This window comes from Bos taurus, chromosome 24 (genome assembly GCF_002263795.3).
Source record: "Bos taurus isolate L1 Dominette 01449 registration number 42190680 breed Hereford chromosome 24, ARS-UCD2.0, whole genome shotgun sequence".
In the NCBI taxonomy this organism is placed as follows: Eukaryota; Metazoa; Chordata; class Mammalia; order Artiodactyla; family Bovidae; genus Bos; species Bos taurus.
This window is the reverse complement of record NC_037351.1, coordinates 55,632,813-55,658,902: the sequence shown is the minus strand read 5'-3', so window position 1 is coordinate 55,658,902 and position 26,090 is coordinate 55,632,813. Positions and strand designations below refer to the sequence as shown.

At 42.5% G+C, this 26,090-nt stretch overlaps 1 long non-coding RNA gene across 1 annotated transcript; it reads left to right on the top strand.

The window, feature by feature from the left end:
* The first annotated feature begins 1,221 nt into the window (after positions 1-1,221).
* On the top strand, positions 1,222-26,090 carry LOC132343795 (uncharacterized). The gene is made up of 3 exons (XR_009492759.1): positions 1,222-1,601; positions 2,582-2,814; positions 25,962-26,090. It is a non-coding gene; the product is annotated as an uncharacterized lncRNA (long non-coding RNA).

Below are 26,090 nucleotides of genomic sequence, written 5' to 3'. Positions count from 1 at the left end.
CTGTTGCTTCAGGCATGCCCTGATTTTTATCTGTTTTTTTTTTTTTTTAAGGTAAATCTTTTTAGTTTCATTATTGCCATGTTTTGGCCTATCTGAAGAGGCAGATATTAAAATCAGCGACTTTGCCTCAGCCTCTTGTTATTGCCTCCAAATTTCATTTGTCATTTTATCTCCTGTTCTAGAGAACATCATGGCTTCCCAGGCAGCGCTAGTGGTAAAGAACCCACCTGCCAATGGAGGAGACTTAAGAGACGCGGGTTCCATCCCTGGGTGGGGAAGATCCCCTGGAGAAGGGAATGGCAACCCACTCAGTATTCTTGCCTGGAGAATCCCATGGACAGAGGAGTCTAGCGGGCTACAGTCCATGGGGTCGCCAAGAGTCGGACACTACTGAGGCAATTTAGCATGCAGCACAGAGATGAGAGATGGCTAGTTAAAGCACTGGATAAATGAGCATAGGGATATGCAGGCAAACATCTGCCAGGGGTTGTCCCCAGCTCTTCGGCTGGCCTGGATTACTAATCCTACCAGCAGGAGATGATGGCCTCCACCGGAGGTGTCATCACCACTCAGCACAACTAGCTCCTAGAAGGAGGGAGGCCCGCTTGGTTATTAATACTGATTGTTTCCTGCCTGATGCCCTGGCCTCGGAGTTCCACCTCCTGAGACCTCCTGAGACCTCTTAGAAACACCAGGGCTGCTGCTTCTGCTCCGTGCCGCCTTGACTGGATCCTCCGCGTAGGAGTTCACCCCACTCTACCCCAGCTCTGGACACATTTTGCAGCACTTCCCTTATACCTCTTGGCACTTAGGAGTTTGCCTTCCTATCCAAGTTAAGGATTTCTGGACGCCCCGTCTTTCCTTTTCTCACACACTCAGTATGGCATCTGCCATTTTTAGATATTCGGTGAATATAATGAGTTTAACTGAATTGGAATTTGGAGGAAGAAGATCCTCCCTGGTCCTTTTCCCTCTTTTGCAGGATTGGAATGTGTCCTAGATGGATGTCCAGTGGCCTTTCTGGGAGTGTCACAGCACTGCTGCCCCAGACATGTGTCAGCCAGGCCTGGAATTTACACTAGGAGAGACATTCATGTCCCAAGAAGTTTTTTGTTAAAAAAGAAAGCAGACACCACATCGTGTCTTAATTGCTAGCCATTAGTATTAAGCTGAACTGTAGGAAATCACCATTGTTAACGTCACCAGTGGTCGTTCCCACCCAAGGGCTTAGCCTGGTTAGTAGACGTGTGGGCAGGTGAAGATGTGGGAAATGGCATTTCCACAATTGTTGGAGACAGGCTGCTGTGGGTTTGTAGGAAGGGGCCCCAGAAAATAAAGTTAACTGGGGGAAAGAGGATAATAAAGACAAGATGGGTGTAGTGCAAAGTGAGGTTCCCCATAGCCAATGAGCTTGGCTCAGGCCACTTCTGTCACAATGGGCCAGGGCAACCAGAGGGCTGCTGCGCTAGGTTCTGTGAGGGCCACCTTGCTTTCTTCCTGCTTCTGTTTCTTAGCGTGGGCAGCTCAAGGGTATGTAGCCAAGACAGAGAGTGGCTCTTCTCGAACAGACACCTGTAGCTGCAAATCCCTACTCAATGCAGGTAACTTTTGGCCCCAATTAAATGCTGGCCATCCACAAATATTCGCTGGTTGGCATCATAAGCCAAAACCAAAGTCAGGTTAGCACCACCAGCACCACCCTCTATTCACTCATGGGGGTACTTAAGTCCTCTTCGAGAGAAAAGATGCCAAACTCTGTTGTCAGTTTGCAAAAATGTAAGTGCAACCAAAGCCACAGATGCAGTTGTCCCAGTGAGTCGAAACCCAGCTGGCCAAGGCTTTAACCTAATCTGAATCAGCAGGATGCTTAGGGACCTTGATATGACCGTTGGTTCATGTGACTCTCAGATATTCAGATGTTATAGTGAGACCCCACTGAGTGAGAAAGGAGACGTCAGCATTTATGTTTGGTACCAACAAAGGGTGCGTCCATTTAATGAGGAGAGGTGGGAAAGGAAAATGTGGGAATTACACCCTGACATAGGGCAGGGGAGAAATAGCACTTCTGTGTATTTTGGGAAGGTGCCTCATCCCCAAATGGAATCTATAAAGCCAGGATAATTTAATGTTTTCTCCGAGAACTTGATCTTTCAGGAGTCCATCACATGATTTTCATGGATTTATCTGTTCTCCCTGGAACCAACATTGACAAGTGGAACTCTTCTATTTCACAGTAACCAAGAAACAGAAGAATGAGGTGTTAAGGGCCTTTAGGTAATTCAGTAACAAGTAGATGTGTGTTACATTTAATGACACAGTATGGTAGAGAAGCAAAAAACAAAAACGGTTTCTAGATTCAGCTCTAATACTAACTAGTGATGAGGACTCAGATCAGTTCCTTAATTTCCTATCTGTAAAATCATGACAAGGGGTTGGATGATTTCCCATCCAGCTGTACTATTCTATCATTCGAGATTGTGTTGCCATCATTGTTTAACATGCTATGGTGAAGGGAAGTAAGCATTCGTAAAGAAACTACTTGACAAGCAATAAGCAAATTGTTGCTCTTCTTGGTCTCCAGGTTTCCTCCTTTTGTCCCACCGTTGCTCTTCAAAATGCGTGGAAGTCAATCAGCAGGAACGTAGGAGCCCTCGTCCTTAAAAGCCACCTTTGTTTTTACTCTATGAAAACAGGGGCAGGAAGGAGAGGGGGGCAATATTTAGGCGCCGGACAACAGAACAGAACGGCAAAGTCATTCAGCTGGAGGAAAGGAGCCAGAGTTGCCCAAGCTTTAATAAAGAAAATATCCCCTAAGTAAGTTTTTCTCCCTTAGAACACCTAGGAGAGTGATACCTTTTCCTGTCTCTGTATTCCTCCCCTGCACTCTACGGGAATTGATTCAGAGAAAGGACTGCACCTCGAGTACATAATAAACATCTCCAGGAGAGGTGGGGAGCACGGGCAGAAGCAGGAAGGAGATGAAGGAAAATCAATTGCTCGGTGCTGACAACTTCTTCTTGTTATAACAGTACTCTGTCACATTGCATTAGCAGCGCTTTGCAATTGTATGTGTTTTTGCTAACAGGCTGTAAAAGTGTAATCATATGAGCACTGAATGCATTGTATTAGTGGGAATGATTCGAGGGGATGTGCGCTTTATTATACCAGTATGGTGTATAATGTGTTGCTTACTGAAGTGAGACTTATCATTTTAGTGAAAGAATATTTATTATTTGTTTGTTGTGGCGCTGGTGCCTTCCAGGGAAAGCTGCTTGTTTCTCTTGAGGTGGGGGGAAGGAAGATTGTCTCCACTCATCCTTCTCGCCCCACTCTGTAGAGTCAAGCAGAGTGATCCTGAAATTGGGATTAAAAAAAACCAATCACTTGGAGTACCAAGTTCCCAACCATGTGAGAAAGCAGTGGCTCTGCTTGGATTTCCAAACAGCATTTGTAAAACCAATGGGATGGTTGCTGCAAAGCATCTTCTGCATAGAAAGTTGAAGGAACAAAAGGGAGGGAATTTCACACGTATGTGGGAGTGACTGTGGACTGTACAGATCCTTTGGAGAAGGGACGTTCAGAGAAAGATGGGCTAGAACTAGAGACAGCATGAAAGGAGGCAGGCAGGATCCTTGAGCCTGGATTTCTTGGCTTGAAAGAATTTTGCAGGAGTTTCAGTTCAGTTCAGTTCAGCTCAGTCGCTCAGTCGTGTCTGACTCTTTGTGACCCCATGAATCGCAGCACGCCAGGCCTCCCTGTCCATCACCATCTTCCGGAGTTCACTCAGACTCACATCCATCAAGTCAGTGATGCCATCCAGCCATCTCATCTTCTGTCGTCCCCTTCTCCTCCTGCCCCAAATCCCTCCCAGCATCAAGGTCTTTTCCAATGAGTCAATTCTTTGCATGAGGTGGCCAAAGTATTGGAGTTTCAGCTTTAGCATCAGTCCTTCCAAAGAAATCCCAGGGCTGAATGCAGAAGTTTAACGCTTTCCAACCAGTGCTGGAGTGAATTATTGGCCTTTATAGGAGGGATCTCCTGACTGCATCATGCAAATCGTCCAACCACTCAATGGACATTGATCGCACATTGAATGAGTGTGCACGTATGTGTTTACTCTTGCTTAACTGACCACAACTAAAATTGACACCCGGACCTGTCCTTGTCATTTGTCTGTATCTGCCACATGACTGCTGTAACAGAGTACCATAAATTGATGACTTCAACAACAGACGTGTGTTGTCTCCCAGGTCTGGAGGCTGGAAGTCCTAAATTGATGACTTCAACAACAGACACGTGTTGTCTCCCAGGTCTGGAGGCTGGAAGCCCAAAATTAAGGCGTTGGCAGGACTGGTCCCTGTTGAGGACTCTCGTGCCTCTCTCCTGGTTGTGGAGGTCGTTCGGAATCTCTGGACTCTTGGGTTTTTGGATGCATCACTCTGCCCTCTGCTTTCATATTTGCATGACGTATGTGTTCCCTGTTGAATTAGTGGGGATGATTCCAGGGAATGTGCGCTCTGATGCCAGTATGGTGCATAACGGGTTGCTTCCCAGAGTAAGATCTTCTTATTTTAGTGAAGGGACCCTATGTGTGTGACTGTATCCAAACTTCCCCTTTCTGTAATGATATTGCTTCATTATAAAAAGTCATATTGGATTAGGGACCCAGTGTGACCTTACCTTACCTACTTATATCTGCGATGACCCTATTTCCGAGCACGTTCACATTCTGAGGTGCTGCGGGTTAGGACTCCAACATACAAATGGTGAGGCTGTGTAACAGCCTCAGTTGTAATTGAACAGTTGAACTCATGACAGCACTTCACCTCTGAGAACTGTTTATAATGCACATTTTGAGAATGGGATGAATTTCCCATCTATATCCAGCGAAGTCCACCAACCGACTTTAGTCTCCACCATCAGGATCACACTGGACCTGCCACTCACGCATGATGGGCACGTCGTTCAGGTGCCCTGAATGCATTAGCTTAGGGAACAGGCTCACAGACCCAGAGAATGAACTCATGGTTGCCAGAAGGGAAGGAGCGGGGAAGGGATAGGCAGGGAGTTTGGATCAGCATGAGCTCACTGCTATATTTAAAATGGATAACTGGCAAGGACCTACTGTATGCCACGGGGAACTCTGCTCTTTGCTACCTGCCTGCCTGGGTGGGAGGGGAGTTTGGGGGAGAATGAACACGTGTATCTATGGCTGAGTCCCTTCACTGCTCACCTGAAACTATCACAACATTGTTAATCAGCTATACTCCAATCTAAAAGAAAAAGTTAAGAAAAATAAAGTAAGTCTCTTGTAGACACCTTAAAAAATTCATTCATTGATTTAATACTCAAAATCGCTATGAGCTAGTTTTTATTCATATCCTCATTTTACAGATAAAGAGATTGAGGAATAGAGGGATTAAATAAATTATCCCAGGTGACACAATGAATTCAGGTTTCAAACCTGGACTACTGGGCTCATGAATTTCTGCATTTAACCACTTTTTTAACCTCTCCTAATCAGACAGAATCTGGATATAATCCTTATATAAAAGTTTCCTCTCTTTACATGATATTTGTATCTAATTTTTTGCTGATAGGGCTTTACAATATAACAAAAGAACATTATAAAGCACTTTTAGACTTTAGGTCAGATGATGCAAGTGGGAATCATATTGACTTTTGAGGCCTCGGTTTGCACTTTCCAGTAGCCCAGCAGAGAGTGTCATCCTTTAAAGTGGATATTTCACTCTGGGACTTGAGCACAGGCCGGAGACAGAGAAAGTGAAGATGGCCACAGGCAGGGATAGGGTGGTGTTGGCTGGGACTTTAAGTTACACTTCCTCAAAGTCATGTGGTGACTTTGACCTGTATCTGGGCTCCCATCCAAGACTGAAGTGGATCCAATCTGGCAGGCAGAGAATGCCAGCAGGTGTCTGCAGGCAGGGTGGCATTTGCAGGCAGAATAATGGAGGATCTTGTTTCCTACAGTTAGTGACTTAGAGTAAGAGTCCAGCTAGTGGTGGAGGCAATGGACATAGGAGTCCAGCTCCCAGCAGAGAGTCTGGCCAGGGTGACTGAGGGGAAATAGCTTATATTGAGAACCTGTTGGACCTGCCAAAAATCACTGTGGTTGTTGTTGTTCAGTCATTAAGTCATGTCTGACTCTTTGTGACCCCATGGACTGTAGCATGCCAGGCCTCCCTGGCCTTCACTCTTTCCTGGAGTTTGCTCAAACTCATGTCCACTAAGGCGGTGATGCCATCCAACCATCTCATCCTCTGTCGTCCCCCTTCTCCTCTTGCCCTCCGTCTTTCCCAGCATCAGGGTCTTTTCTGATAAGTCAGCTCTTTGCATCAGGTGGCCGAAGTATTGGAGCTTCAGCTTCAGCATCACTGTGACAATATATTATTCACATTTCAAAAATAGGCCATAGACACTTCTTAATCTACCCTTGTGTTCGTTGCTAGCAAAGGACTGAGCTAGAATTTGGCCCTGTGCTGCCTGGAACAAAAGCCTGTCTCTTTTGCAGTACTACACGATCCAGTAGGTTTACACAGGAGGAATTACAAGGAGCTAAGGGTTCAGGCTGCAGATCCTTGGTGTTTAATGATAAGTGCGGTTGAGGGAAGAAAGAATCCATACAGAAAATGTAGACAAGGGACAGAATCCCCACACATATGTACAGTCACTGATGTTTGGACCACTTGGGTGTGTTTGCCAGGCAACCAAAGTAACGGATAAATGACACCTAAGTGGGAACCAAGTCAGCATTGCTGCAAAGGGAGGTTTCTTTTCTGAACTTGAAGGCATTTACAAGCTCCCACTTTTGTTTCTATTACAACTTATTACAGACAGCCTTAGGTATCCATGTGAGTTTTGCATCCACAGTTTAAATTAACTGAATCTGAGTTCTTCAGGTCCTGAGGACATAATAGTTTTCTTTAAAGTAATTATAAGTAGGCTAAAATTGTTTTTTATAATGTGAAACATTTTTAGTCTTTACTGAATCTGTTACGATATTACTTCTGTTTTATGTTACTTTTTTTTGGTCATGAGGCATGTGGGATCTTAGCGCCCTGACCAGAGATTGAACTTCTGGACTGCCAAGGAGGTTCCTATAATTTTCTTTGATTCATACTTTCAGTATTGCCTCATACTGAATTGTGCTGAACTTCATGTATGTGTTCACACAGAATTATTATATATTTGCTACATAAAGTTTCTTTTGATTTTGTGATTTTCCAATACCATCTTTTTCTAACCAAGCAGCAGGTGTTTTTTTTTTTTTTTGGTATACCTACTTTATTTTGTGACAGGTATTGATGAAAATTCAATTAAGCAATTGAGTTAAGAAGAAAAGAAAAGGGAATTTATTTAAGCCAAACTGAGAATTATAACCCAAGAAACAGACTCTCAGAAGCTCTGGGGACTCTTCCACCTGTTAGAAGCTGAAGGCACAGTCACATACATTTTTGAGACAGAGGATTGTACATGAAAATGACATGTTGACACTTAACATAGAGTTCCCAGGGCCGCGGATAAGCATGTACAACGTGAACTGTGAGTCGCCATGATCTTGTACAGAGCTGGGGAAGAACACTGTTCTCTTACGAAGTTACATTGTTGGTTGGGGTCAGAAGAAAGAAAAGAAAATTGATCTTTATGGTGGATCAGGCATCCCCATCTTTGAGGAGCTCTGGTTAGTGTGTGATGTAAATGCACTCGGCAGAGCAGAGAAGGAGGAGGCCCAAACAAACAGAGACAGAATTTTATTTTAAAGTTTTGATTAACTTTATTTTTTAAATATTTTTCACTGTGGGAAAAGTCACATAATCTAAAGACTATGTTAACCATAGCTAACCACACAGATCAGCAGCACTGAGTACATTCACATTGTGGTGTGACTCTCACTATCATCCGTCTCCCGAAGTTTTCACCTTCTTAAACAGACCAACCTAGATAGCGTATTGAAAAGCAGAGACCTTACTTTGCCAACGAAGGTCTGTCTAGTCAAGGCTATGGTTTTTCCAGTGGTCATGTATGGATGCGAGAGTTGGACTGTGAAGAAGGCTGAGCGCCGAAGAATTGATGCTTTTGAAGTGTGGTGTTGGAGAAGACTCTTGAGAGTCCCTTGGACTGCAAGGAGATACCACCAGTCCATTCTGAAGGAGATCAGCCCTGGGATTTCTTTGGAAGGAATGATGCTAAAGCTGAAACTCTAGTACTTTGGCCGCCTCATGGGAAGAGTTGACTCACTGGAAAAGACTCTGATGCTGGGAGGAATTGGGGGCAAGAGGAGAAGGGGACGACAGAGGATGAGATGGCTGGATGGCATCACTGACTCGATGGATGTGAGTCTGAGTGAACTCCGGGAGTTGGTGATGGACAGGGAGGCCTGGCGTGCTGCGGTTCATGGGGTCGCAAAGAGTCGGACACGACTGAGCGACTGGACTGAACTGAACTGAACTGAAACAGAAACTCTGTCCCTATATGTTTAATTGTTCTTGTCCTGCCTTAAAACACAAATTTCATTTCTTCGTAGGTTCTATGGGTGAACTGGAAGTGCAAAAAACGAGGTCCTGATCTCCCATGATTTATGCTTTTTGCCCTCCAGAATTTATTTGTAAAATTTTTAGTGGAGTGCAGTTGATTCACAACATTGTGGTAGTTTCAGGTGTTGAGCAAAGTGAATCGGTTGTACCTACACATACCTACTCTTTTTAAGATCCTTTCTCCGTGTTGGTCACTACAGAGTATCGAACACAGTTCCCTGTACTATTCAGGAGGTCCTTATGAGTTATGTATTTTGTATATAGAAGTATATATATGTCCGTCCCTATCTTCCATTTCATCCCTTCCGTCCTCTTACTTGGTAACCATAAGTTTGTTTTCTGCGTCTGTGACTGTATTGTAAATGAGTTCATTTGTATCCTTGTTCTAGATTCCGCATATAAGTAATATCCTGTGCTGTCTTTCTCTGCTGTGACTTATGCTTTTACACAGAGTAGAAACGGTTGATATGTGAAAGGCAAATATCAGTGGAACAGACAGACATAAGGACTGCATGGTGGTTCTAGAGAGGTCTACAAAGGGGCAAGGAGTGGTGTGAACACCATATGCTCCAGGAGCTCGGGAGGGGGTCCTGTGTTGAGCTGGGCTCTTCTGGGAAGAGATCACCCTGGAAAAAGGAGCAGAGAGAAGGCTAAACTTGAGTATGATGAAGACTTCATTCCCCATGCTCAGATGTTCCCTGGGAGATTTTGAACTGACCCTGAAATGGAGAAACACTTTAGGATGGTGATTTTACCATCCCTTGAGCTTTTTGTGAATTTCTTTCCCCCTGAAGTAAAATCCCTTGGAGGAGCTAGAGGTTTCATGGGTGAGGAGTCCATTTTCTTGTGGGTTCTCTTTGGGCTCCACGGTGCCCCAGGGATTAACAGGAGATCTCTGCTCTGAGATCTCTACCCCACGAGCCTGTGAAGCCTGTGAGTCTCCCTCCAGCGCCAGGGCTGGGACTGTTAGCAGAGCAGGGGTGGAGGATGAGCTGTGAGGTCAGGCAGGTCTGGAAAGGCCTCCACTTCATGACAATCTGACAGTGTCTAGAAATAACCTAATTTTGTAATCAGCCTGTTTTGAAGCCATTATTTATGTTTCCCTATCACAGAAACAACGGTCTTTTAACGATCTACATAACATTTAATTATAATTCAGTTATCTGATGTAAGTAATTTCAGTACCTCTTAATATAACAAATCTCCAGCGTGGAATATCTGGCTAATAAGAGATGACAGGTGGTCGTTACTCTGTGAACCTCACCATCTTTCACTAGCACTTGCTGTGATAAGTTAAATAAACCATCCTTCAATGTGGGAAACTCCCTAGGTGGCCCTCTAGGGAAATGTAGGCACTGAGCTCCCTAGGACCAGACAAATGGTGACATCTCGGGCATAACGATGAGGCTGCTGGAGACAGCTGAGTGCTGTGTGTTATTTGAGGCTCTTGAATCTTATTACCTCATTATTAAAGCCAGAAAGGTGAGTTTAGGACAGAGCCATAATGAGGTAAAGGTCACAGATTCCGTCCTGTGCAGGTTTAGTTCTACTTACTTTGCTGACAAAGGTCCATATAGTCAAAGGTACGTTTTTTTTGTTTTGTTTTGTTTTTGTCAGTAGTCATGTACAGACATAAGATTGGGACCATAAAGAAGATTGAGCACTGAAGAATTGATGCTTTTGAACTGTGGTGTTGGAGAAGACTCTTGAGAGTCCTGTGGACTGCAAAGAGATCAAACCAGTCAATCTTAAAGGAAATCAACCCTGAATATTCATTGGAAGGACTGATGCTAAAGCTGAAACTCCAATACTTTGGCCACTTGATGCAAAGAGTCAACTCACTGGAAAAGACCCCATGCTGGGAAAGATTGAGAGCAGGAGGAGAAGGGGACGACAGAGGACAAGATGGTTGGATGGCATCATTGGCTGAGTGGCCATGAGTTTGAGCAAACTCCAGGAGATGGTGATGGACAGAGAAGCCTGGTGTGCTGCAGTGCGTGGGGTCATGGTCAGATATGACTGAGCAACTGAACAACAACAAGTTCTTGATCCTGAAGAGTTGTTTTAAAAAGTAGTAAATTGGTCAGAAGAAATAGACACTAACAGTTGGCCAATAAAAATCATGGTTTTTTAAGAAAGGAAGTCGTATTATGGGAGAATGTCTTTCAAAAAAATTATCTGGGGATTTCTAGACAAAAGGATATGGATCAGCTCTTTTGGTAGGAGAAGCAATGTCTTCTGATGATTTTCTCTGTGTGTAATCATTGATCCCACATTTCCTTGTCTCCGTTTGGGCATAAAATCCCTGGAGCCAGCTCTACTCAGCCACACCTTAGAAGTACGCAGCCTAGATTAGGACTGATAGGAAAAAAGATGAGGAAACTCAGGAGCACCTCAAGTGACTGTGCCCCAAGTAAATGCCCATGGGCTTACTTGGCATCTTGGAGCCTTATCAAGGGAGCCATTTCAAGGAAAATTGGTGGATTATCTGGATGGCTTCAAAGCTTAATTACAAAGAGACAATATCACTCCAAGTTGGAAAGGAAATTAAAGTGGAAATAGGGTCCAATGATCAGAAACCTGGATGTTAAGATCATTGGAGTCCTAGGTCCTAGCTCAGAAGTCCACGCCATAGCAAGGCCATGATGAAAACCAATGGGATTGAAGAGTTTGCACATTAAGATACCATACCTTTATATGACTGGATGGATCTATGATGCATCAGGTATTTTGGGGGAGAAACTTTTTACTTTTTTACTTGTCATGTTTTCACGAACTGAATGTTTTAATGACGTTTTCTAGTTATTACTACACACATTAATGTTCCTACTGGCCCAGCCTGTGTTCCTGATGTTCTTGCTACTTTGAGCTCACGCTGTTGATGGATCTTAGAACGCCTGCTTATCTTTTCTGAATGCCTCACCCTTGCCATCTTTCAAAGCACAGCACAAATAAGACTTTCCCTCTTTGCCTGATCATGTGGTTTGTACTTATCACAGAGGCCCTAAGTTAGGACACATTCCGTGTTCCTGTTTTGTTCCAGCTTTTTTCCTGATTCATCTTTGCAGCCCACACAGCTCCTTGCATATTTTAAATGTTAAAGAAAGATTTTTGAATGAATAAGTGATTGTGGGGGTAAAGACTCATTTGGATCTGTGAAAAGCTTGAACTTCAGACATTTATTTCAAATTATAGAGATCCTGTGAGTCCACTTAAGTGATGGCATTTGCCTAAGGCCTTAAAAATATTTATTCTCTGAAGTAGGTTAAATGTTCACTTCCGGATCCCTTCCTTTCAGATTTGTTTCATTGACTCAGTAAGCATTTTCTTTACAGACACTAACTGTAAAACATTTCGCATCAGGTTTTCTCCAGATAATGACAAAATATCAGAGTGTGAATTGGTGAAGGTGTGACTTACTTGTCCAATATGTCCTAAAGCCATTTAGATTTCTGCTCCAAAGTATATCTTAAATAGAAGGGTTTTTCTCTATTTGCATTGCCACCAGTCTGGTTTAACCCATTACTGAGTATCTTTTCCCTCATCTGCTCCAACACTTAATTGGCATCCCAATTATTCAACTATTCTGCCAATTACTCACTAGGCTTCAGCAACATTGTTTTTCAGTTCCTTTGAACTCTTAAACCAAACAAAATTATACGAAACAAAGATTAAATCAAAATAGATCTTTCCCTAAAACCTCCCAGAATTCTGATCACCCTGTCTTCTTGTCCTTTGCAACTCTTTATATACATATATATCGTGATTGTTTATTTCATGTCAGTTTCCCCTCTAGATTATACGTTTCGTCAAGGCAGAAACTGTCTGCTTTGCTCAGCACAGTACAGGAAGATACTGCCTGCCTGGAGGTAGGATGTTCAATGAATTTTTTGTTGACAGAAGATAGATTCCCTCTATGACTCTTAGTTTTTCCTCTCCTGGGAGAGCCCTCAGAGTCTAATCCTCCTTCCCCATGACAGCAGAGGACTGAAGTCTGCCTTTATTCGCCGCCATACCTGGTCTAAGCCTGCAGCTCTGCGGGTTGTTTACCTGATCTTTCTGGAGCACTTCTGGTCACTTTGCCATCTTCTAAAACTACTCGAGTTGGTGTTTTGCTCTTTAAAGCTGGTACCCAGAGATGAATGTGATTTTCCACCTATGGCCTGACTGGTATACTCCTGAGTGGGACTAGCATCTTCTTCAGGTGTCGTATCTCCATTCACACAGCCTAAGTCTGCATTGATTCCCATGCAAATCCATCAGCTTGCTGCTGATTCTTGAGTCCATGGTTAAGGGAAACTCTTACATTTCTTCATTCAATGTGCTTTTAGGATGCCTTGTTGGTGTTTTGGACCCACCTCTGTAACTTTGCATTTATTCTTATAAAAAATAATCATTTTATACTGCTAATTCCTAATTTTCTCATCCATTAAAATCTTTATCTTTCTTGGATTCATGTTATCTGCAAAACCTATATATTCATTCACTTAATTTTTTATTGAACACCTACTATCCTCTAAACTATGTATTAAATATGGCTCTTTATAAGGTGTACATGGTGGCTGCCTTCACAGGCACACAGTCTGGTCACTGACAAGAAATTTGAATGCTTCAGTGAAAACATAATCTTTATGGCAGTCGTTTGAAATCCCTTCTAGGTACCGATCAATTAATTAGGCAGAATTTTCCAGATATTTTGTCAACCAATTAATAACCCAGCTAACGTATTATTGTTTGGCTCATTACCAACAATCTGGATGTAAACTCTTGCCAGGCACCATTCCATGTATAGTTAAGTCCCCCACACACCGATGAGTTCCATCCTGAAAGTGCGTTTGTACATCCAATTTGTTCATAAGTCCAACAAGGTAGCTTACATACCCGACTAACGTAATTGGCTATATAGTACTGTACTGTAATAGATTTATAATACTTTTCAGATAAAAAGTACATAAAATCAAACACATAAAAAAATAAAGAAAACATTTTTAACCTTACAGTTCAGTACCCTAAAAAGTATGGTAGTACAGTGCAACAGCTGGCACACAGGGGCTGGCACACGTTTGCACCTTGGAAAGCTTGTAACCTGCAGTTTCTAATGTAGGGGACTCACTGTTCCACACTTCTTGGTGTCCTCATTACACTCACATCCGAGTCTATTTTCATGGAGACCATCTTTGTTTATTCATAAAACAGTAATGCATGCCTCCCAACCGCTGTCAGACCTGTTCCCTTTGCCTGTTATTTCTTTTCCTCATAGTACTTACCACTTGCTGCTAGGTAAGTTTGCATACTTATTTTTTAAATCATTTGTTTTCCCTCATTAGAACATAATCTCTATGCAGGCAGGGACTTTTTCTGTTTTGATCATTGCCATAACCCCATTGAGAAGATTGGAGAAGGAAATGGCAACCCATTCCAGTGTTCTTGCCTGGAGAATCCCAGGGATAGGGGAGCCTGGTGGGCTGCCGTCTATGGGGTTGCAGAGTCGGACACAACTGAGGCGACTTAGCAGCAGTAGCAGCATTGAGAAGAATGGGACCTGACACACAGTAGGCACTCAGTCAATAGCTGTTCAATGCAATTGAAATAAATTAACAAAAATCTTTCGTCATCGTGTAGTGAGAGTCTCCTACATCAGTCAGGGTTCTGGCAGGAAAAAGAAGGTAGAGTTAAACTTGGTATTTGTGGGGAGTTTCATCAAGGAAATCTTGACAAAGGTTTGGGAGGGGTTTGGGGAAGCCAAGGAGGGGCATTGTAGTATTCTGGGGCTGATAATAGCATGGAGTCTCTGCCTTCTCCAGGCCTGAAGGGAGAGGAGAGGGGCTGCTATGGAGACCCCAGAGAGGGCCCCAACAGGAACGATGACCCAGAGGAGAGGGAGGCAGCCCCCACGCATGCCTGGCAGGGACGGGACTGGGCCGTACGTACTCCGTCCTCACTTTCTTCCCAGCTTCTGTCTCCTGCTAGGAGCTGCCACTGGCCAAATTTCCACTGCGGTCAGGCCAGGGTGCCCCATAACTCAGTCCTCAAGATTCAGCCTCCTAAGGCAAAGGGCAGGATGGGAAAAGGTGGAGAGACTAGCAGGAAATATCCAGAAGGCGTCTTAGAGCAAGTAAGCTGTTGCCATTTGGTTACCAAGTTGCCCAAAGGCCATGGGGAGATCTGGTTACATGGAGTTCAAGGGGAAGCTGCTGGGTGTGACTGGGAAAGAGAAAGGTTATGAGGGGGTTATGTAGATGTTGTGGAGAAGGCAATGGCACCCCACTCCAGTACTCTTGCCTGGAAAATCCCATGGACGCAGGGGCCTGGTGGGCTGCAGTCCATGGGGTCGCTAGGAGTCGGACACAACTTAGTGACTTCACTTTCACTTTTCACTTTCATGCACTGGAGAAGGAAATGGCAACCCACTCCAGTGTTCTTGCCTGGAGAATCCCAGGGACGGAGGAGCCTGGTGGGCTGCCGTCTATGGGGTCGCACAGAGTCGGACACGACTGAAGCGACTTAGCAGCAGCAAGTAGATGTTGAGCAGTCCTTGGGGCAGAGAGGGGAGGGATCTTCCTATCTCAGGAAAGGAGAAGGTGAATATCTGAGAGTGGCATCCAGAGCTGGAGAGAGGTTCACTCATGAGTAAAGCTTAGCATCAAGTGACTCAGATGCTAATGCGTTCTACCGTGAAAATTCATTGGGCCTCTGTGATGTTGGAGAGAGCATGCTACCCCTGCAAGAGAAGTCCTTAGAAAGCTGCACAAGCAGTAGGACCCTACTCCCGGATGTATTAGAAATAACAATGGAGAAGCTGGGAGGTATCAAGATGAAGAATATTGTTTCTGGTACATATCTAGCAATTGCTCGCTCCTCCATCTTTGGGGAGATTAAGATTGGTTTGGGGGTGAGTCTGTACATTGCATGAATTTAGAGAAGTGTGAGACACTGTTTTAGCTTTCTGATTCCTAGAATGAGTGTGGCTTCTGAGAACCTCTCTTTGCATTAGTATTCAAACCACCCTGAGAAGATTCCAAGATTGCGGGGGAATGACAGGAGAGTTCGGCATCCAGGAGTCTGGCTCTGGCTGTCATTGACGGTTTTAAGCTGCGACTGTGGGTGCCCGTCTGGTATCCCGATCCTCTGCCTGCTGGGAATGCCCGGCAGGATCATCACCCTCCCTTCACCCCAGCCACCTGTCAGTTGGCATTCGCCAGTAAATTGGGGTCAGAGTGGTCTGCTTTCCTTCTGGGTGAAAGAAGAGGGCTGCAAAATGCCCTGGGAGCCACCCCTAGTGCCAGACATGCAAGCAGAACTGGCAGAGTGTAAACAAGCCGAGGACTTGTGCAAATGTGGGTGTGAGACAGAACAGCCCGGGCTGGGGCAAAGGCACTCTTCACTTCTGCTTGGTCGAGGAGTCGCTGTGCTTTCTGAACCCGGGGCAGAGTGGCAGGACTTGGTGCTCAGAAATGTCACCGTCAACCCCAGCATGGGGAGGGGAGGACTTGGCTGGAGTGGGGGAGTACTTCTGTAGTGGAGAAATGCACAGCAGCCATCAACAGTCTGCAGAGGCCATAGAGGGCTTATGCTTCAAACAATAAAAATGAGAAGAGGAAGAACAGGACTCTGAGGGAGAACAGAGCTTGTTTAAGGCATGGAGGCAATCACCAAGACGGTGGCTGAGCAAGGAGAGAGCTGGGGAAGACAGAATGCCAGCATGACAGGGAAAACAGCAGTGAGGTCTCCTAGGTGAGAGAAAGCTGAAAATCCAACGAGAAGGGCTCCTTACCTATGAGATAAAGTTCAAATAGGGTAGCCTTGGTGGTCACGTGAATCTCCAAGGTTCCCTCAAGACTTCCAGGTCAGCTGATGACTTCCAAGTCAGAGTGATAGAAGCTGATGATTTCCATCCCAGATTTCAATCCTGAAATTTCAGACTTCAATATTTTTTTTCTGCATCTGAGTGCCCAGTGAGTGCCTGCTCAGTCTCTGTTGTGTCCAACTCTACGTGCAACCCCTGTGGACTGTAGACCGCCAGGCCCCTCTGTCCATGGAATTTTCCAGGCAAGAATACTGGAGTGGGTTGCCCTTTTTTCCTCCATGGGCTCTTACTGACCCAGGGATCGAACATGGGTCTCCTTCATGAAGTATTTTGCTTCAAATTCAGCATCATCCAAAATAGAAATAAACATCCTCTTCTGCACAAGCACCATCTTCCTTCATTTCTTTTTAATTGCATTACATTCCCTTGGGTTGTACAAACCAGACCCTGGACCACTATTTCTGGCTTCCTTTTCCTATCTCTGTCCAATTTATCACTCGGTCCAGTGGACTTGAGTACTTTCTCTCATCTTCAACACAATTACCACATCTTTAGTTTAGATCTTCATCATTTCTTATCTGAGTCATGGCATCCTCTTCCAAGAGCCCTATTCTCCGTGAGTCCAATGTCTATGATGGAGTCAGAGTGATGTTTCTGAAATTTATAGCAGATTGTGTTGCTCAACGCAATTTGCCTTCACTGCTTTAAGATAAACTTCAGCCTGCTCAGCGTGGCTGATCAGCATGAGGTAAAACATCAGTTCCTCAAAGAAGCCTCCCCCATCTCCAGTGTTGGTTAGACTCCCCCCTACCTATACAGTCTCATACATTCCTGTGACAGAACCACATCTGACTTACAAGTGACGTTTTCCCTTCTATTGAACAGAGTTTAGGCTGATAAGTGACTCTCAATTCAGGAACTTCATTTCCCACCCCCTTGCATCCAGGTGGAGTAATACGGCTCATTCCCATAGTTGAAATGAGAGCTCGAATGGTGTGTATCGCATTCAGGACTGGTTACGGCTCAGGTGCATTATCTTCCAGGCTGTTTCTTTCCTCTCTCTGACTAGCTGGATAGTGAGAATTTAGAAAAAAAATACTTTGGGGAGGTCCTGGAGGGTAAATGAAGCCAGAAGAAAGGATCTGAATCCTTGAGTCACCCTTGGGAGGAGAGCTGCCCATTTGCAGCTATAATTGTAAGAAATAAACACTCGCTGTGACAAGCTATTGAAATTTGAGGATCGGTTGTTACATCAGCTAACTTAAGTTACATTGATTAATGCATCTACTTCCTTATTAGTTATGATGGAATCTTAGAGTTTCTGCTTTTTCAAATATCTGTCTTATCTCCTAGGTTAAATTTTTATAAAAAAAATTAACAGGGGCAATGTCTTTCTTGTTGACAACCATATTCATAATAAGCCACACAATCGTCTTATTTTTAGGCAATAATAGTTCACATATGTAACTTTTACTATAATCCCTTCTTTTCTTAGCATCCAGATACTTCCAGAAGGAGTCAAATGAAGGTCATGATGCTATGGGTTGTGAAGGAAAAGCCATATCACCAAGCACTGCTTAAGTCAGGCCATTCATTTGATGGCTATTTATTGAGTGCTCTTTATAGCTATTATGAGCATAAAATATAATACATGTGATATGCTTAGAAAATTACATATGATTGCTCAATATGATCAGTTAGTAGCAGAGTAGCAACTAATGACTTATTCTTAAAATATAAATGTAGACGCAGTGAAGGCTATGGAAGTGTATCCATACAACACTCATATGACCATAAGGATTTTGAAATTCTGAGACTTTCCAGCCTTGATTCTTACCCTGGCCCATATGACTGACTGGTTTGGTTTATTTGAAGATATTCACAGGTCAGGTGTGAAAGCTGGTTCTATGCTCCAGAGAAGTAAATTCTGTCTGTTCCTCTCAAAAGGAAAACATGACAATCAGATGAGACGGGGTCTATTAGAGTGGCTTGGCAACTGTAGACATGAAGCGAAGTGAAGTGAAGTGTATTCGCTTCAGTCATGTCCGACTCTGCGACTGTAGCCTCCAGGCTCCTCTGTCCATGGGATTCTCCAGGCAAGAATACTGGGGTGGGTTGCCATTTCCTTCTCCAGGGGATCTTCCCAACCCAGGGATAATTGTAGGGCATTGCATAGCACTGCTGGGTGGATGCAGTCACTGTCCCAGCTACGTGGCTTGAGTGGAAGATGCTGTCATTGCTAGTAACTCTTCAGCTGGCCAGAATGCATGTTTCAAGGACTGCCTTCCATTTCAAGCTTTCCCATTAATCGCTATTTCCTGAGTATCTGACGTTGCATGTGGAAATGAATGGTGAAGTCTTCCAGTCTTAATGCACCGTTTCCCCTCCAGGTCAGGTTGTCTCCCATGACGCATAAGTACCTTCACTATCTTTCCTAAAGTCCTTTAATTACATTCTTACAATATGTTTTCAAATTATGAAAAACACACAGTACATAATTCCCCTCCCCTCATCTCCCCCTGAAAAGAAAAGAGCTAAATTTATTACAAATGAAGGTTTTCTATTTAAATACCAAAGGCTTCTGTAATCAGATACATCTGATTCTGGAAAGCCAAGTCCACGCTTGGTAATCTTGTATGCAGTGTCTTCAAATGGAGTGATTGGCAACCCCATACATGACAGCAAATTAGATTTGGCCTATGTTTTTTAGAAAATTGAAGAAAAAAGGGCTTGGAGCTTGGATTATTCAGATAATTACCTCTTCCCTGACATCACTTAATGCTCTCTAGATCTGAGCTTCAACTCTTCTGTGATTTTTTTTTTTTCAGCTCTAAAACTTGAACAAATTCATCCACTTAGATTTTTTTTTTTCTATTTATTTGCTCTCAGCCTGAGAAATTGCATGCCAGCTTGCTGCTAGGAATACCTTTCCACAGCTGTTATAAATATCTGCAAAAAAAAAAAAAAAAAAATAGGGGAGGATTAAATCAGAGATTGCAATACCATTCCTCCCAGTGCCAAGGCAGTCCTGGAGGCTCAGATAATAATATCTCACATTTACCATTTAGATCGAGTCCACTGAGCTAGGAGTGGATCCAACGTCTTAGACCTTTCACATGGCTCATGGTGTTTAAAGACTTGAATGACTAGTGGTAATATCTATTATTAATCAAATTATTTTTCATGGGAAAGCATTGTGATTTATTTTTAGAAGCTTTATTTTGGGATCACACATGGGTGACTGGTAAGTGTGTCTTATAACTGTCTAGCCTCTTTTTGTCATCTCAGTTTTATAAGTCACTAGGTGCCAATGATTCTGCCCAGGGAGGCCTGTTTTGCAGACCAAAGAAAAATTGTTCTGATTTGATGAGCAAGCAGGTAGAGTAGGACAGTCTGTGTGAGATTTTTTGGATACTGCTCTGAAAGTGGGTTTTTTTGAGAGGCACGGGCTTCCCTATGGTTCAGCTGGTAAAGAATCTGCCTGCAATGCGGGAGACCTGGGTTCAATCCCTGGGTTGGGAAGATCCTCTGGAGAAGGGAAAGGCTACCCACTCCACTATTCTGACCTGGAGAATGCCATGGACTGTATAGTCCATGGACTCGCAAATAGTAGGACACGACTGAGTGACTTTCATTCAGGGAGATATGTGAAGGAATTAACTAATTGTTGGGGCTTCCCTAGTAGCTCAGATGGTAAAGTATCTGCCTGCAATGCAGGAAACCTGGGTTCAATCCCTGGTAGGGAAGGTCCCTGTTTGGGAAGATCCCCTGGAGAAGGAAATGGCACCCCACTCCAGTATTCTTGCCTGGAGAATTCCATGGATGGAGGAGCCTGGTGGGCTACAGTCCATGGGGTCACAAAGAGTTGGACACGACTGAATGACTAACACACAAGAGGCAAGTGACGAAGATCATAAATGCGAGGATGCAAGTCAGTGTTCTGGAGGTGTGCAGGGGACACCTGAGAGACACTTAAGCAGCCCTTGTGTCCATCAAATGGGAGAGGATGGGGGCACGCAGGAGAGAATGTGACCCCTGCTGAAGAGGTGAGACAGCACAGAGGTGGAACAAGGAGAGCGGCTTGGTATCTGGCCCCTTTACAGCTTTCGGCAGAGCCAATCTTGCATAGCAAGGACAGCAAAATTGACATGTTAACAAGCTCATTTGTGCTCAGATCAAGAACTGCATCTCAGCTCCACTGACCTCTAGACTCGAGTGATGTCTACCAAACACCACTGCCTGGTAGATCAGCATCAATGTTTGACAGAGGAAATTAGTGGCTGTAATTCAGGAAGTTTTCAGAAAGCAGAGAATATCTGCCTAAACATAGAAAGTAAGGGGCTTCCCAGGTGGCGCTAGTGGTAAAGAATCTGCCTGCCAATGCAGGAGTCACAGGAGATGTGGGTTCAACCCTTGAGTCAGGAAGATCCCCTGGAGCAGGAAATGGAAACCCACTCCAGTATTCTTGTGTGGAAAAATCCATTGACAGAGAAGCTTGGCAGGCTACAGTCCCTGGGGCTGCAAAGAGTCGGACATAGCTGAGCCACTGATCATGCGTGCGCGCGCACACGCGCGCGCGCACACACACACACACACACACACACACAGTAAATCAACTCTTCCATAACCAACTCATTGGTTTGTTCGTTCACTCAACATGTATTTATTGAACATCTACCATATGCCAGTCTGGGAAATACCTCTGAACATGAACAATTCAAATCCCTGCCCTTGTGGAGGTTACACTATGATGGAGAAACATAAATAATAAAGAAGTAGGCAAATATGTCAGTAAATTAATTTCACATGGAACGTTACAAAGAAAATTAAAAAAGAAAATAGGGACATGGAGTGAAAGGGCTGGAGGTAGTAGGTGAATATAGTGGTAGAAGATGGAGAATAATTTAGGGGTTTCCACAGAGTAGTAACCAGATGCTATCATCTAGAAAACGCCTCTAGGGTATAAAGGTCTAGTGAAAACATGCCATTCAAAGTAAAACAGTAAGCTCAGGGGGCAGAAACATCAGATTTCTTTCCAAAATATTAAGTGGCACTTTTCTTCTGTTTTAAAAAATTACTACTTTTGTTACAGAAGTATCACATTTATTGAAAATATTTAGACCATATAGTAGACTGTGAAGAAAAAAAAAATCCCCATAAAACACCATTAAAATGTTAATATTTATCTTCCATTTTATCAGTAGGCATATAAAGATACGATTTTTACATAGTACTGATTCAAAGCCAAATTTTCTAAACTAGCAGTGGATCATAAACATCTTGACGTTACTTAATACATAACTGCATCATTGCTTATCCTGGCCGGGAGGTATTCCATCAAAGAAGTGTACCCAAATTTATGAAACCAAGTCCCTGTTTCTGAGCACGTGTTTTTAGTTTTTCTAGCTGTTTACTCTTATAACAGTGCTTGATGAATATCCTTGTATTTACATCTGAGCACATTTGTTTAGTAATTTCCTTAGGGGAAAATTCCTAACAGTGGGATTGCTAGGTCAGAAAGTCTGCAGTTTTATATATAGATTTTTAATTACCTTGCACAAATTTCTATGAGAGAGACTTTATGAATTTATGTCAGCAGTTGACAAATATTCTTTCCACATACTGGCCAGTTCAGAATAACAAAAAATGGCAGTAATAGATGAAAAGAGGTGAACTGTTAATTTTTCTTTATCTTATTGCTGGTGAGATTAGTTATTTTTAAAGGGTTTTACTGCCTTTTCACATTTCTTTCTTTTGACTCATGTCTCCTGCTAATTGTTAAAATTGTTAAAAGTGTTTATGTTTTCCTTACTGATAGGCAAGACCTCTTTACGTAGCCATTTTTTTCAAGTGCCTACTATGTGCCATTTATGGTTGCAGGATCTAGGAATAGATTGATGAACAAAGAAATATTGTTGTTGTTTTGTTAAACAATCTTCCCTAGTTTATTTTGCTCTTTAATTTTTGTCAGTAGAATTTTTTTGGAGGTTAAAAGTGTTCTGATTTTCCTACATGGTTTCTTCTCATAGTGTCATGTTAAAAAGCCATGTGCAACTTCAAGGTTATAAAAATAGTCAGCTATTAATTGAATAATTTATCTTTCCCCCACAGATTTGAAATGCCATCTTTATCATGCACTAAATTCTGAAATATACATTGAGCTGCTTTGGGATTTTCTACTTGATTTCACTGATGTGTCTGTGTTGGCACCAATGTCAAATTATTCTAAGTATTGTGGCTTTATAACACATTCAAATATCTGCTAAGGAAATCCCAACTTATCACTCTTCATTTTCAAAATATTGTTACATGTTTGTTCTACCAGAATTTTATCAAGCTCCAAAAAGAAATTCCACTGGATTTTCAGAAGGATTGAGTCACTATTTAAAGATTAATTTGCAGAGAACCTGCCGCATTAGGTATTCTTACAGGAATAAAAATTCTCTGTCTTCAAGTCTGCTTGTATGATCCTCAGTAAAACTTAATACTTTTCATTCAAGGGTTCCTGCATATTTTTTGTCCAGTTCATTCCTAGACATTTTATGTCTTTGGTTACTACTGTATGTAAGATCATGGTATCATTATATTTTTTTACTGATTGCAATTGGTCTGTAAGGAAAGTTGCTGATTTTACCTACTGATTCATTGCTAGCCTTCTTAATGATGTATCTTACTAGCAGCCACAATTACAAATACTTAATCACTGGTGGAGCCTGAGAACCAACCAGTCAGCACAGATCCTGGGTGTGAATGGTTTGTACAGCCTTCCTATGGCGCAGCAGCTGAATACTAACCCAGATGTCAGTTCTAATCCTTTTTCAGATAAATCTCCTTTCTCCAATATTTTTCATAGGTAAGCAACCATAACATTCATAATTTCTGGCCATTTTTCTTTCTCCTTCACCATATTTTGTTTTTGTGTTTAGTTGAATTAACTAGAGCTGCAGAATAATCTTAAACAGAAATGGTGATAATGGAAATCTTTGTACCAGTCCTGATATTATTAGAAAACTTTGTCAGGAGTAGATACTTCTGTAAATAATATTAAGGAAAATCTACTTTATTGATAATTTAAAAAAAAAAAAAAGGATTGATGGTGAATTTCATCACATCCTCTAACTCTACCCTCTCTCAAGATGGTCACGTGGATTGTATCCTTTGTCCTATTAATGTGATAACATATTAATCCACTTCCAAGCTGAACCACCATATTCATCAATTCTATTTGGTCATGATGAATAACTAACCTTTGCGCTTTTTACTTGAATTTCATTTATTGATGCTTTATTTTGTATGGCTGTAACTAATTGGCATAAATGTGAGTGGTTAAACAACTGTGTTTTTCTTTCTTGTGTTTTAACAGGTTTTGGTAAAAAGATTGTTTCTCTTTTGTAAAATAAATTGATATGCATTTTGTGTGATTTGGTGCATACAATATGTTTACATACCTTTATTTTACTTTGTAGTCTCAAATACAAATTTGAGATACAAATACAAAAATACTTTGTATTTATTTATAAAAGTAAAATGGCCCCCTTTGTCCCATTTAATATTTTACTTTGAACTATTTCCATGATGTTGATATTGCAACCTCTGAATTATGTTTTCCTTGTAATGCCTGATGTATCTTTATCCAAACTTTTGTTTTTAACATTTGTGAGTTGTTCTTCTTTTTGATGGCATGGAGAAAGATTTTATTTTTGACACACTGTACTCTCTAAGAGATTTAACTCTTTTGAAAGACCATTTTTTTCATCTTGCAAAATATGCTATGTTAAGTTCAGTTACTAGACTGGTAGGTACAATAGTTGCTGAGATTTTTCCAAGTGAATGGCTTCCTTGTAGAACAGGCATAAATAAAGCGGCAAGTTACATGAATTATGCTGGTGAGCCAATGCGATGAGGAAGTATGTGATACACAGGTCTAGGCCAGTATGGCAAAAACCTTCAATGTACCAATACCAGTGGCCCCACCTCCTGTATCCACACCCTGTATAATCCTCTTCCCCGCAGTTTGGCTGGACCGAGTGACGGCATTGTTGCATAAGGCAACGATGATGGAGTGTTACTCCTGAGATTTAGCTATACAGAAACTGGCTTCCATCTTGCATGCCCTTTCATGTTCTCTTGCTGACCTACTTTGAGGAAGGCCGGCTTCCACGTCGTGAGCTGTGTTCTGCAGAATCCATGTGATACAGCATCTGAGGAACTTTATCCTGACAGCAGCCACTGGAATGAGCTTGAAAACAGAAGCTCCCCTAGACGAGACTTCAGATGGGATCACACATTCAATCAGCATCTTGATTTCAGTCTTCTGAGAGACTTTGGACCAGAGACACCCTGTTAAACTGTGTGCAAATGCCTGACCCACTGAGACAGTGAGATAATACATGTTTTCTGTTTTAAGCTGCTGAGTTTTGGGATAATCTGTTATTCAGCAACAGATAACAAATATTATACGTGACTGGATTTCTTGGACATTCATCACCCTTTTCTATTTGATTTATGTAGATAAGGCATGGAGGTCCCTGAGTGCTCTTGTTATAGAGAAATCAATCAACACTGACTAAACAAAATGTGCAGAGCAGAGGTTAGGGTCTCTTGGTGACCTATCTATCTATCTACATGTAAAAAATGTACAGTCACATGGGTTGTCTCTGTTGTCCTATTAATGGGATAACATATGAATCCATTTCCAAGTTGAAAATAATTAGATGATCCTCTGGAGGAGGGTATGGCAACCCACTCCAGTATTCTTGCCTGCAGAATCCCCATGGACAAAGGAGCCTGGCGGGCTATAGTCCATGGGGTTGCAAAGATTTGGAAACGACTGAGTGACTAAACACGCACGCGCGCGCACACACACACACACACACAGAGTAGATTGTGAAGAAGAAAATAAGATTCTCATTAAAACCACCCTTAAAATTTTAATATTTATCTTCTAATTTTGTGGTAGACACATAAGGATATGATTTTTATATAACACTGATTTGAAACCAGCTTTTATGAACTAGCAGCATATCATGAACATCTCTTGATGTTAATTAATGCATAACTGCACCGTTGCTTATGGAATTATATCCTGACAGCCACCACTTACGTGAGCTTGATTTATATAATGTCCTGATGGTGGCTCTGATGGTAAAGAATCTGCCTGCAATGCAGGAGCCCTAGATTCGATCCCTGGGTTGGATTAGGAAGATCCCCTGGAGAAAGGAATGGCAACCCACTCCAGTATTCTTGTCTGGAGAATTCCATGGACAGAGGAGCCTGGTGGGCTATAGTCCATGGGGTTGCAAAGAGTTGGATATTACTGAGTGACTAACACTTTTTCACTTTTGACCTATTATGAGCTGTTCAATAAGAGACAAAATATAATTTTATCAAGGCAAGAATAATTGTGTGATACATGGAAATGTAAAGTGTTCATGGCAGAGATGAATATTAGGACTCGAGACGGGGCAGCAGCTGGCACCTAGTAGAGAGAAGGTCTTTCTGTTCAGGACCAGGTGGTTCTGTTACCATGTGAATTCTCATTACATTGTCTTGCATGACTTCAGTTTGTTTTATTTTCCTCTTTGCTTTATTTTATACAGAACTAAAACTTAACAAAGTTACAGCAAGACCAGCATGTAAGAGTAAGAAGAATTTGTAATTGAAGATGAAGACATCAAATATGAAAATACCTAGAGCTATTATTGTCCATAAATCTTATTTGGCTTATA